Genomic DNA, 13,594 nt, shown 5'->3' with positions numbered 1-13,594 from the left:
CCTTGTACAGAGTGTTTCAAAAATGACCGGTATATTTGAAACGGCAATACAAACTAAACGAGCAGCGATAGAAATACACCTTTTTTTGCAATATGCTTGGGACAACAGTACATTTTTAGGCAGACAAACTTTCGAAATTACAGTAGTTACAATTGTCAACAACAGATGGCGCTGCGGTCTGGGAAACTCTATAGTACGATATTTTCCACATATCCACCATGCGTACCAATAATATGGCGTAGTCTCTGAATGAAACTACCCTAAACCTTTGACCACGTGTCTGGCGGAATGGCTTCACATGCAGATGAGATGTACTGCTTCACCTGTTCAATTGTTTCTCGATTCTGGCGGTACACCTGGTCTTTCAAGTGTCCGCACAGAAAGAAGTCACAGGGGTTCATGTCTGGCGAATAGGGAGGTCAATCCACGCCGCCTCCTGTATGTTTCGGATAGCCCAAAGCAATCACACGATCATCGAAATATTCATTCAGGAAATTAAAGACGTCAGCCGTGCTATGTGGCCGGGCACCATCTTGCATAAACCACGAGGTGTTCGCAGGGTCGTCTAAGGCAGTTTGTGCCGCCACAAATTCACGAAGAATGTCCGGATAGCGTGATGCAGTAATCGTTTCGGATCTGAAAAATGGGCCAATGATTCCTTTGGAAGAAATGGCGGCCCAGACCAGTACTTTTTGAGGATGCAGGGACGATGGGACTGCAACATGGGGCATATGGTTCCCCATATGCGCCAGTTCTGTTTATTGACGAAGCCGTCCAGGTAAAAATAAGCTTCGTCAGTAAACCAAATGCTGCCCACATGCATATCGCCGTCATCAATCCTGTGCACTATATCATTAGCGAATGTCTCTCGTGCAGCAATGGTAGCGACGCTGAGGGGTTGCCGCGTTTGAATTTTGTATGGATAGAGGTGTAAACTCTGGCGCATGAGACGATACGTGGACGTTGGCGTCATTTGGACGGCAGCTGCAACACGGCGAACGGAAACCCGAGGCCGCTGTCGGATCACCTGCTGCACTAGCTGCGTGTTGCCCTCTGTGGTTGCCGTACGCGGTCGCCCTACCATTCCAGCACGTTCATCCGTCACGTTCCCAGTCCGTTGAAATTTTTCAAACAGATCCTTTACTGTTTCGCTTTTCGGTCCTTTGGTTACATCAAACCTCCGTTGAAAACTTCGTCTTGTTGCAACAACACTGTGTTCTAGGCGGTGGAATTCCAACACCAGAAAAATCCTGTTCTAAGGAATAAACCATGTTGTCCACAGCACACTTGCACGTTGTGAACAGCACACGCTTACAGCAGACAGACGACGTACAGAATGGCGCACCCACAGACTGCGTTGTCTTCTATATCTTTCACATCACTTGCAGCGCCAGCTGTTGTTGATAATTGTAACTACTGTAATTTCGAAAGTTTGTCCCCTGAAAATGTACTGTTGTATCAAGGATATTGCAACAAACGGTGTATTTCTATCGCTGCTCGTTTAGTTTTTATTGCCGTTTCAAATATACCGGTCATTTTTGAAACACCCTGTAGATGCAGATGCAGATGTAGACTTGGAATCACATCTAGTTTCCATTGTGAGACGTTGCATAAACTATATCGTAACAGTTTAAACAGACGGAAAAGAACGCTGATGTGTGGTAGACAGTATCTGTTGTCATCTTCTAGTGCCACATATCGTCCATTGCATCTTACTATCGAGACTCCAAATTCATATATTTCACTTACCAGCACCTGACTCCAAATTATTGTAGCAGACGAAAATGAACTGGTTGAGAAATAATAATGTATGTTTGAAAAACATATAGCCCTCGCTGGTGATTAAGTGGAATGAAAGTAAAACATATAGCCTAAATAAATATTAATCTCAAGGGCACGACAATTACACGGATAAGAAAAAAGTTTTGCATCGTCCCAGTTCCCACAACTCCTGAAGATAGACGTTCAGTGTGGATATTGTTTCACAGACACAGTCCCCTTGACTGTTCAGACATGTCACTAAACCCCCTCAGAGATGTAAACAACCATGCATGGGCAGCGTCTATTCGACGGAGGGGGTCCAACAGCCGATCGATTCAGGTAGAAGATACATGGCCCGTGTTATCTGTAGTTGAACCATGCCTAGATGGTCTATACCGCAGTTCGATCGCGTCCGCATTGTTACTGTGTGCCAGGACGGAATGTTGTTTGGACATGGAGAAGATACAGAGAGACAGCAACACTCGATGACATGACTCGCTCAGGCCGCCCAAGGGCTACTACTTCAGTGGATGACTGCTACGGGTTATGACTCGGAGGAACCCTGACAGCAACGCCACGATGTTGAATAATGCTTTTCGTCAGCCACAGGACATCGTGTTACGACACAAACTGTGTGCAATAGGCTGCATGATGCGCAACTTTAATCCCGACGTCCATGGGGACGTCCATCTTTGCCCACGACACCATGCAGCGCGACACAGATTGCCCCAACAACATGCCTATTGGACCGTTCAGGATTATCATCACGTTCTCTTCACCGATGAGTGTCGCATATGCCTACAACCAGACAATCGTTGGAGATGTGTTTTGGAGGCAACCTGTTCAGGCCGAGCGCCTTGGACACACTGTCCAACGAGTGCAGCAAGGTGGAGGTTCCCTGATGTTTTGTGGTGGCATTATGTGGGGCCGACGTACGCCACTCGTGTCATGGAAGGCGCCGCAACGGTTTTGAGATACGTGAATGCCATCCTCTGACCGATATTGCAACCATTTCGGGAACATATTGGCGAGGCAATCGTCTTCGTGGACGACAGTTCTCACCTTCATCGTGCACATCAGTGACTTCCTTAGGGATAACGACATCGCTCACTAGAGTGGCCAGGCAGACTTCTGAACGGTTCTAGGTGCTTCAGTCCGGAACCACGCTGCTTCTACGGTCGCAGGTTCGAAATCTGCCAAGGGCATCGACGTGTGTGATGTTCTTAGGTTAGTTAGGTTTAAGTAGTTTAAAGTCTTGGGGACTGATGACCTCAGATGTTAAGTCCCATAGTGCTTAGAGCCTTTTGGAGAATGGCCTGTATGTTCTCGAGACATGAGCGCTATTGTACATGATAGAGGCAGATTGAAAATTGTTGTTTATGGACAACGTGACCCAAAAACCACTCTGAGGGATGTACGCCGAATGGCCATTGAGGCGTGGGACAAACTGGACCAACAATGCCTTGATGAACTTGTGAATAGCATGCCACGACGAATACAGGCATGATCAATGCAAGAAATCGTGCTACTGGGTATTAGAGGTACCAGTGTGTACAGCAATCTGGACCACCACCTCTGAAGGTCTCGCTCGCTATATGGTGATACAACATGCAATATTTGGTTTGCTTAAGCAACAAAAAGGGCACAAATGATGTTTATGTTGATCTCTATCCCAATTTTCTGTACTGGTTCCGGATCTCTCGGAACCGAGGTAATGCAAAACTTCTTTCGATGTGTGTATTATTGACTAAAGTGCGTCCATAAGGACTATCGAATGAAATTTGTGGTGGACTGGAGATCTCTTGTTCCCTTGGATGGACAGTCAACAGATGTAAAGTCAACTGCGCGTCTTGTTTAGTCCCTTGCCGTTTATGTTATATACTTACGACTTGGAGACAATATTAACAGTAACTTCAACTCATGACAGGAATCCAAACTGGTCCGAAGTTTGCCACCTTGTTACAAATGTTTAGAAGTGTAAAAACGCCCACTTCACAGAACGGAAGAGACATATCATGTGGAGGCGATATCAGTAAGTCACAGCTGGAATTGCTCAACTCTTAGAAATTCCTAGGTGTAGAAATATATGAAGTTGTGAAATGGAATTATCATATAGTCTCAGTCGAACGTAAAACAGGTGGCACATTTCTTTTCAGTTGTAGAATATTATGAAAATGCTATTTAGGGTACAAAGCAGATCGCTTACAAACACTCAGCAGCCCATTCCACAATATTGCTCACATTTTTGGATACCATACCAAATAGTATTAACAGCAATTATAACATATACAAAGGTAATTAACATGAATGGTTACGTAATTGTTTGACCAGCAGAAGAGCGTAATGAAATGCTGAAGAATCTAAGTTGTCAGACGCTCCAAGATAGAAAGTTGTGAAAGTCTACTTATACAGGGTGATTCAAAAAGAATACCACAACTTTAGGAATTTAAAACTCTGCAACGACAAAAGGCAGAGCTAAGCACTATCTGTCGGCGAATTAAGGGAGCTATAAAGTATCATTTAGTTGTACATTTGTTTGCTTGAGGCGCTGTTGACTAGGCGTCAGCGTCAGTTGATGCTAAGATGGCGACCGCTCAACAGAAAGCTTTTTGTGTTATTGAGTACGGCAGAAGTGAATCGACGACAGTTGTTCAGCGTGCATTTCAAACTAAGTATGGTGTTAAACCTCCTGATAGGTGGTGTATTAAACGTTGATATAAACAGTTTACAGAGAATGGGTGTTTGTGCAAAGGGAAAAGTTCTGGACGGCCGAGAACGATGGATCGGCCGCCAGGCAGCCAGTGACAGAGCACTTCATCACTGGCCTCCAAGAAGCCCTCATCTTACCCCCTGCGATTTTTTCTTACGGGGGTATGTTAAGGATATGGTGTTTCGGCCACCTCTCCCAGCCACCATTGATGATTTGAAACGAGAAATAACAGCAGCTATCCAAACTGTTACGCCTGATATGCTAAAGAGAGTGTGGAACGAGTTGGAGTATCAGGTTGATATTGCTCGAGTGTCTGGAGGGGGCCATATTGAACATTTCTGAACTTGTTTGAGTGAAAAAAACCTTTTTAAATACTCTTTGTAATGATGTATAACAGAAGGTTATTTTATGTTTCTTTCATTAAATACACATTTTTAAAGTTGTGGTATTCTTTTTGAATCACCCTGTATTTCGATATCCCGTTTTAAGTCAGGGATATTGTTGTATATTATAGCACCATACGTAAATATCGGTCCTGTAGACTAGTTAGAAAATGCACGTACGTATTTAAGCAGTCATTCTTCCACGCTCCATACGCGAATTTAACAGAAATGACTCATGTTTGATACCGTGGAAAGCATCCTCTGCCACGTTCTTCGGGATGGTTTCGTGATTGTTAATGTAGGTGTAAACGCATCTAGTCATTTCAGAAATGGTTTCTACATACGACAACTTACATCCTTTGGCTTTCCCTGTGGTACAACATGCTGGAAAATTCTACGAAGTTCGGAGCTATTTACGTCCCTCTAAAATACATCCATTCGACTGTAGAGCATGCACCCGCTCTCTGGGTACGGACGAACACGTGCTGAGGAGTGGTGGAGGAAGTTGGTTCCGGCCGCCCTTGGAGGTAAGCATCAGCAGGATTCCACACGTGGCACCGGCAGCCATGAGGGAGTGTTCCTCGTCCTATAACTCCTTCCAGCACGTGATTTAGGATTACATCTGTCTGCGTGTCGCCGTAAATTTTGCAACTTTGCTACGATGCACGGGCGAAGTTACGATCGGTGGGGCGTATAATACGTCAAAACGCACTGCCACGGAGAAGGAATGTGTAGTTTCGTCTAAAATATTTCAGAGGCTATTTACGAGTGTTTTCAGTGGCAAGCAGCTTGCATTTCGTGCGAAAATATATTGAAGAACTCGTTTACACAACATATCTGTAGCACACTGAATATTAGATAAGCTTTCAGATCAAATTATTTCATCCACTAAGCCTATCTCATGAAATAAAATGTCTTACCGACGTTGTCGTATTATACCGCATAATCAAACAATTGAACTGTGTCATTTTGAAAAAAAAAACTCAGAATCATAAACAAGGCACTCATCCAATAAGAATTTCGAATTGACATGTTGCAGTGTTGTGTCTACAACATAAAGGGACAAGTACGCAAAGAAGCAAATATTGACAAAGAACACTATTTCACCCAAGTGAAACTGAAGTTAAAGTCCAGAAAATTCAGCAAATGGGTGTAAACAATTCCTAATTTGCTATTAGCAAACGACCTCGACAAAACATGAGATTCGGAACAACTGAAACACAATCTTACCAAAACCACCCAACCCAAATCCTTTTACGAAGACGGAAAATGTTTGTGAACAAGCAGTAAAACCTCGAAAGAAGACGTCCCAAAATGCAACAGATGTACACAGAAAATGTGCAAAATATATTTATGGCAGCTAGATAAGATGCTTCAAAATTAATGGGACAAAGACAAATGCAATATGAGAACACTAACTACGTGAATTTTCAAAAGGCGTCATAAGGAAACAAAACTTTTTCCAAAAGCTTTAAAATAAACTTAAATGTGCACGATCCGTAAAGTCTCTGTCTCCAGAAGGAAAACAGATAACTGGCACTGAACAACCAATAAAACCCGCACAGCTGGCCGGAGTGGTCGTGCGGTTCCATGCGCTACAGTCTGGAGCCGAGCGACAGCTACGGTCGCAGGTTCGAATCCTGCCTCGGACATGGATGTGTGTGATGTCCTTAGGTTAGTTAGGTTTATTTAGTTCTAAGTTCTAAGCGACTGATGACCTTAGAAACTAAGTCGCAAAGTGCTCAGAGCCATTTGAACCATTTGAAACCGCACATATCTTTACCAATAATTAAGGAACTTCTAAACTTTCCTTAGCCCACAGAAAGATTTCCGCCAGAAATTCTGCATGATCGCTTGAGTAGCCCCTTTTCGCCCTACAACGGCTACTTGCTTTCAGCAGTGATGTACTGTGTCCCCCGGCACGTGATGCAAATTATCTTCGACGTAAACAGCCTACTGAAGCAAAAAAGAGCGCCAGCAAAGGTTGATTGATAATTATTGATGTTGTTGTCTTCAGTCCGAAGACTAATTTGATACAGCTCTCCACTCTACATCTGCATCTGCATCCAGGTATGTTCTCAAAACTTCAACGAAAGCCCGTACAGAGCTACTGAGCGTCTCTCTTGCAGAGTCTTCCACTGGAGTTTATCTATCGTCTCCGTAACGCTTTTGGGATAACTAAATGATCCTGTAACGAAGCGCGCTGCTCTCCGTTGGATCTTCTCTATCTATTCTATCAAACCTATCTGGTACGGATCCCACACGGATGAGCAGTATAAAAGCAGTGGGCAAACAAGTGTACTGTAACCTACTTCCTTTGTTTTCGGACTGCATTTCCTTAGGATTCTTCCAATGAATCTCAGTCTGGCATCTGCTTTACCGACGATCAAGTTTATATGATCATTCCATTTTAAGTCACCCCTAATGCGTGCTACCAGATAATTTATGGAATTAACTGTTTCCAGTTGCTGACCTGCTATATTGTAGCTAAATGATCAAGGATCTTTCCTTCTATGTATTCGCAGCACATTACACTTGTCTACATTGAGATTCACTCGCCATTCCCTGCACCATGCGTCAATTTGTTGCAGATCCTCCTGCATTTCAGTGCAAACTTCTCTATCTCCAAATAGCTACTGCAACCTGCATCCTTTTGAACTGCTTTCTTGGTCTCAAATTTTTACCCCTACACTCTCCCTCTAATATTAAACTGGTAAATCCCTTGATGTCTCACAACGTGTCGTATCAACCAATCCCTTCTATTAGTCAAACTCTGCCACAAATTTCTTGTATCCCCAGTTCCATTCAGTACCAATTCATTGGTTACGTGATCTCCTGATCTTAAACACACTTTTGTAGTACCACATTTTAAAAGGTTCTACTCTGTTCTCGTCTGGACTGTATATCGTCCCCGTTTCACCCCCACTGGAGGCTACACTCCAGACGAATTCCTTTAGAAAAGACTTCCTAACAATTAAATCTGCATTAGAGATTAATAAATTTTTCTTCTTCAGAAACGCTGTTTTTTCCACTGTCAACCTACATTTTATATCCTCTCCCATTCAGGCATCATCAATTATTTTACTACCGAAATAGCAAACCTCATCGTTTGCTAATGTAATTCTCTTAGTATTGCCTGATTTTACTACGTATTGCACTACTCTTGTTTTGCTTTTATTAATGTTCATCTTATATCCTCCTTTCAAGAGACTGTTCATTCCGTTCAATTGTTCTTCCAAGTCCTTTGCTGTCTCTGACAGAATTACAGTGTCATTTGCAAGACTCGAAGTTTTTATTTCTTCGTCCTGAGCTTTAATTCTTTCTGCAAATATTTAGTTGATTTCTAATACTGCTTGTTCGCAGTACAGATTGAATAACATGGGGTTGGCTACAGCTCTGTCTCACTTTCTTATCAACCACTGCTTCCCTTTCATGCACCTTGACTCCTGTAACTGTCGTCTGCTTTCTGTACAAGTTGTATATAATCTTTCACAACCTTCAGAATTTCATAGAGAGTATTAGGGTTCACATTATCAACGGTTTCTTCAAATGAACAGAACCTATAAAAGTACATTTGCCTTTCCTTAATAAGTCTTCTAAGATAAAATGTAAATGTCTTGTGATTAGCGCCTCCCCTCAGGTAGAACGTTCACCTGGTGCAAGTCTTTCGAGTTGACGCCGCTTTGGCAACTTGGGCGTCGATAGGGATGAAATGATTATGATTAGGACAACACAACACCCAGCCCCTGAGCGGAGAAAATCTCCGACCCAGCCAGGAATCGAAGCCGGGCCCTTAGAATTGACCTTCTGTCACGCTGACCACTTAGCTACCAGGGACGGACAGTCTTCTATCGGAAGTCGTAGCGTCAGTATTGCCTCTCGCGCTCTTACACTTCTCTGGAATCCAAACTGATCTTGCACGAGGCCAGCTTCTACCAGTTTTTCCTTTCTTCTGTAAATAATTCGTGTAGCTACTTTGCAACGAAGTCTTATTAATGCGATAGTTCGGTAACAGTCACACCCGTCTGCTTTCTGTGGAACTGCAGTTATCACATTCTTGTTGAAGTCTTATGGTATTTCGTCTGAATCATTCATGTTGCATTCCCAGTGGAATAACTTTGTAATGGGTGGCTCTCTCAAGGGTATCAGTAGCTCTGAGGAAATGTCGTCTATTCCGGGCACCTTGTTTAGACTTGGGTCTTTCAGTGCCTTTTCATATTCTTGTAGCAGTAGCAAGACTCGTACCTCACCTTTACCTATGTCCTCTTTTCATTGTAAGACATTGCCTGCAGGTACATTTACCATGCATAGGCCTCCTCAACACTGTTTCCGCCATTCAGCTTTCCCTTCTTTGCCTAGTATTGGTTTTCCATCTGAACTCTTGACATTCATACAGTAGTTGTTATAAAGTACCATGCAATAGCCTACAGCAGTTCTACCGCCCGGAGTCTGAACAGGAAGATTAGTGGATCTTTCCTCGACTTCATCCGGGAGGAAATTTCACTGGGCGCAATTTACATGACACATCGCAATGGCTACAACAGCTCTGCCGAACACCCGAAAGATCTTTATTAAACAATCACGTTAGGGGGACCTGGGATTATGTTGCCCGTGTAATTAATACAGCAGTCTCGTGTAGAAACACTAGCAGAGAAATAAAACTTGAATTAAACAATTCACCAGGGCTGGGGGCGGGGGATAAGCGGAAGTAGCGCCGCTACATGTAACGAACGAATGTGGAAACCTCGGGCGGTCGTCAGCACTGCAGGTAGCGTGAAGCTGCCAACCTGGGAGTGGTGAAGGGGTGGGGGGTAGGGGACTGGTTTTTTTGCAGACTCTCTGCCCCCAGCAGAGTTGGCGGCCAGAACAGCGGCTGCCTGCGGTAGGGACGGAGGAAGGAAGGAAACGAGCGAGCGAAGCCGCAGGCAGGGTCCACAAGAAACCGAGGGCGGCCGGCTGCTGCAAGAACGACGCGCCGTGGCGCGCACGTGGGCTAGCCTGCCCGCGCTGGCTGGCGAGATAAGGCGCCGGCGCCAAATTGCCTCCACATTCGCGCCTGCCACGCTCCGCCCCTCTCGCTTTGTCACGCTCACATGCTCCGTGCACACGCGCACACAGACACGGACATACTGGCAAACACACACACACACACACACACACACAAACACACACACACACACACACACACAAACACACACACACACTCATATGCTGACACACTGGTAACATGAATGAGAAATGAAAAGAAAACTGTACATTTTGCTGAGATATAAGAGGGAGCGACAGTTCTTTGTTTCGGAAGCGATAGAATATCTTAGCTCTTGCGTCCTAGTTTTTGCCTCCACCCTTAACTGCGTTCCGTGATGTACGCAGTGAGATGCACCGTTTACTTCCCTTCTCTGCACCTGTCAAAATACAGCATTAGGGTTCGAGTTTCGCTATTTCAGATACAACTTTTTCCAAGATGCAATGAAATTCTGTCCGAATTTTGCACGTAACATTTCACTTTCAGAAAACCACCCGAGAGAAAATTTCTATGTTGCCTTTACTAGTGCTAAATCATCATCATCATCATTTAAGACTGATTATGCCTTCCAGCGTTCAGTCTGGAGCATAGTCCCCCTTATAAAATTCCTCCATGATCCCCTATTCAGTGCTAACATTGGTGCCTCTTCTGATGTTAAACCTATTACTTCAAAATCATTCTTAACCGAATCCAGGTACCTTCTCCTTGGTCTATCTTGACTCCTTCTACCCTCAACTGCCGAACCCATGAATCTCTTGGGTAGCCTTGCTTTTCCCATGCAGGTAACATGACCCTGCCATCTACGCCTGTTCGCCCTAACTGCTACATCTATAGAGTTAATTCCCAGTTTTTCTTTGATTTCCTCATTCTGGACACCCTCCTGCAAATGTTCCCATCTACTAGTACCTGCAATCATCCTAGCTACTTCGTAACAACCTTATTGATAAGATAACCTGAATCCACCCAACTTTCGCTCCCATACAACAAAGTTGGTCGGAAGATTGAATGGTGCACAGATAACTTAGTCTTGGTACTGACTTCCTTCTTGCAGAAGAGAGTAGATCGTAGCTGAGCGCTCATTGAATTAGCTTTGCTACACCTCGCTTCCAGTTCTTTCACTATGTTGCCATCCTGTGAGAATATGCATCCTAAGTACTTGAAACCGTCAACCTGTTCTAACTTTGTTCCTCCTATTTGGCACTCAATCCGTTTATATTTCTTTCCCACTGACATTACTTTCGTTTTGAAGATGCTAATCTTCATACCATAGTCCTTACATTTCTGATCTACCTCTGAAATATTACTTTGTAAACTTTCAATCGAATCTGCCATCACAACTAAGTCATCCGCATATGCAAGACTTCTTACTTTGTGTTCACATATCTTAATCTCACGCATCCAGTCTATTGTTTTCAACATTTGACCCATAAATAATAGTAGTGCTAAAAATGAATAAAAATCGAGATACGTTCATAGGATATCTCGACCTAGAGAAAGCGTTCGATAGCGTAAAATGACTGAATATGTTTGAATTTCACGGAGAAATGGATGTAAACTATACGGGAAGAGGAGCAATATAAAATACGCGCAGGAACCATCTAAACATTCACGGTGGTGTCTGCTTGTTCTATATCGTGTCTCCCTACCACTTTCGCGCAACGACGCTCTGAGCGTGTTTTTTAGGGAATTGACTAGTTTGAACATGGGACCTGTTGCTGGTAAGGAGACGCCAGACCACACATGACATGTAGATTTCAGAAGAGTTCAGTGAGACTAGCCATGATATAACCAAATACTTAATGATCTCAGCGTCAGCTACTCTGCACTCCCTGTAAATGAATCTTAATACTAACTAAATGTAATAGAAGGGGTTCAAGGCTTTACTGTTTTTATTTAGCTGGTAAAATAACTTCGAAACAGCAGTTAAGTTTACCACTGGAAATTTTATTCTACTCAAAAATCATCGTTTATAAATTGCACTATTGATAAAAGGAAATGTTTTAATACAGGATGGTAGAAACCAACTGCGTTCAACAAAAATGTGAACGAATATTCCCTGAATGGGTTTACAAGTTCTACAATGGGTCGAAGGATGACCTATGCCATATCACATCTATAATCTAGGTTTAAGTTAAGTTTCACAAAAGAGAAAACTATTAAAATGGTCTACAGTGACCCTCAATTATCTTTAATTACTTATCTAACTTGTCGTAAATTACAGTGGCTGATGTATCTTCTCAATAACTATATAACAGAAAAATCATCGCGTTTCAGATTTTTACTTCAAGTGGCAAATGTGAACATCATGAGCTTTAATTGACGATCGACACTAGTATTACGCAAAAAGAGGGTGTAACAGATGAGACTCCTGCAGTTCTATGTGAAGCTTTATGCGCTGTTATGCGGCATCACGTGCGTTCATTACCTTGTCGGTGTTTAGGCAGCAGCGGGCAGCACAGCTCCGCTCACCTTGCCATCTCGGAAGCAACTCTCCTCTAACTTCTCCATACTACAATTTACCGAAATTGGTTCAAAAAAACTATCTGGCTATGTTTTCATCTGACCAATCAGGGTCTCAATGTTAACCTTAAGCTCCGCCTACAAAAATTCTGTCTATCCAATGAGAAACGTTATACTTTTCGTGGTGGGGCAATGTTTTTAAAGTTTGCAACGTAACAGAGACGCGAAAAAGTCTCACGCTAAAACTTGCGGGTGGTAGTGGCCCTTTTTGTGTTATCGTAAGATGTATACTGTTTTTCTGGAGGGCTCTAGCTTTTAACATGGGCTGGGGAGTGGTCTTTGTCGTAACAGAAACGTGAAAAAGTCTCACGCTAAAACGTGCGGGTGGTAGTCTTAGAGGTAGGCTCGCGACGTGGGTGTCCAGTCCGTCCCTTATCGTAGGGCCTTCTAGCTTAACACGGTTTTGCTCTCAGCTTCTGTTCTCGTTTCTCCCCTCGGAACTGCGTCTGTCTCACGGTGGGAAGGTATGACATGCTTTTAGGCATTCTTGTGTTAGTCTGTGGTATTCCATTTGCTCACTCGTTACTCGTATTACTTTGGTTAATTTAATCTCACGATTTATTCGGAGCTATGTGACATACTACTAGATTATCATGTCAGGGTTTTCATGGAAGGTGTTGGTTTTGCCTGACACCTTACAACCAAGAGGGAAGCATAGCTGATGACTCTGCCGATGACTATGCTATCCTCAGTGAACGTGAAGAAGAGTTACGGAACTTGAATGGAATGAACAAGTCTAATGATTGAGAGTAAACCGAAAGAAGACGAAAGTAATGATTAGTAGGAGCCTTGAGGTTAGCGATAAACTTAACATCAAAATTCGTGTCCACAAAGTGAATGAAATCTTCTACCTTGAAAGCAAAATCTTACGTAATGGACGACGCAAGGAGAAAGTAGAAAGCAGATTACCGCAGGCAAAGAAGTGGCCGACCCACGCGCCAATGGAAAGAGCGGACAGCGCCACACCTCCAGGAAGACAGAGTTCAGCGCCCCCTGTCAACGCTGACAACCAGCCACCCATTGGAGGTCGGCCTCCAGTCCGGTCACAGACTTAGAGAGCCTCGGCACTGTGCAATAGAAAGACGAACTTAGCCTGCGTTCTGTGAGTGGTGATACGGTGGAAAAGTAATTGCATGTAGGTTGCACTGTTTAGAAATAAAGTGTTCTATTAATCTGCAAGTGGTATGTACACCG

This window comes from Schistocerca gregaria, chromosome 3, assembly GCF_023897955.1.
Source record: "Schistocerca gregaria isolate iqSchGreg1 chromosome 3, iqSchGreg1.2, whole genome shotgun sequence".
Taxonomy (NCBI): domain Eukaryota; kingdom Metazoa; phylum Arthropoda; class Insecta; order Orthoptera; family Acrididae; genus Schistocerca; species Schistocerca gregaria.
The sequence above is the reverse complement of the archived record's forward strand: the minus strand, read 5'-3'. Positions refer to the sequence as shown.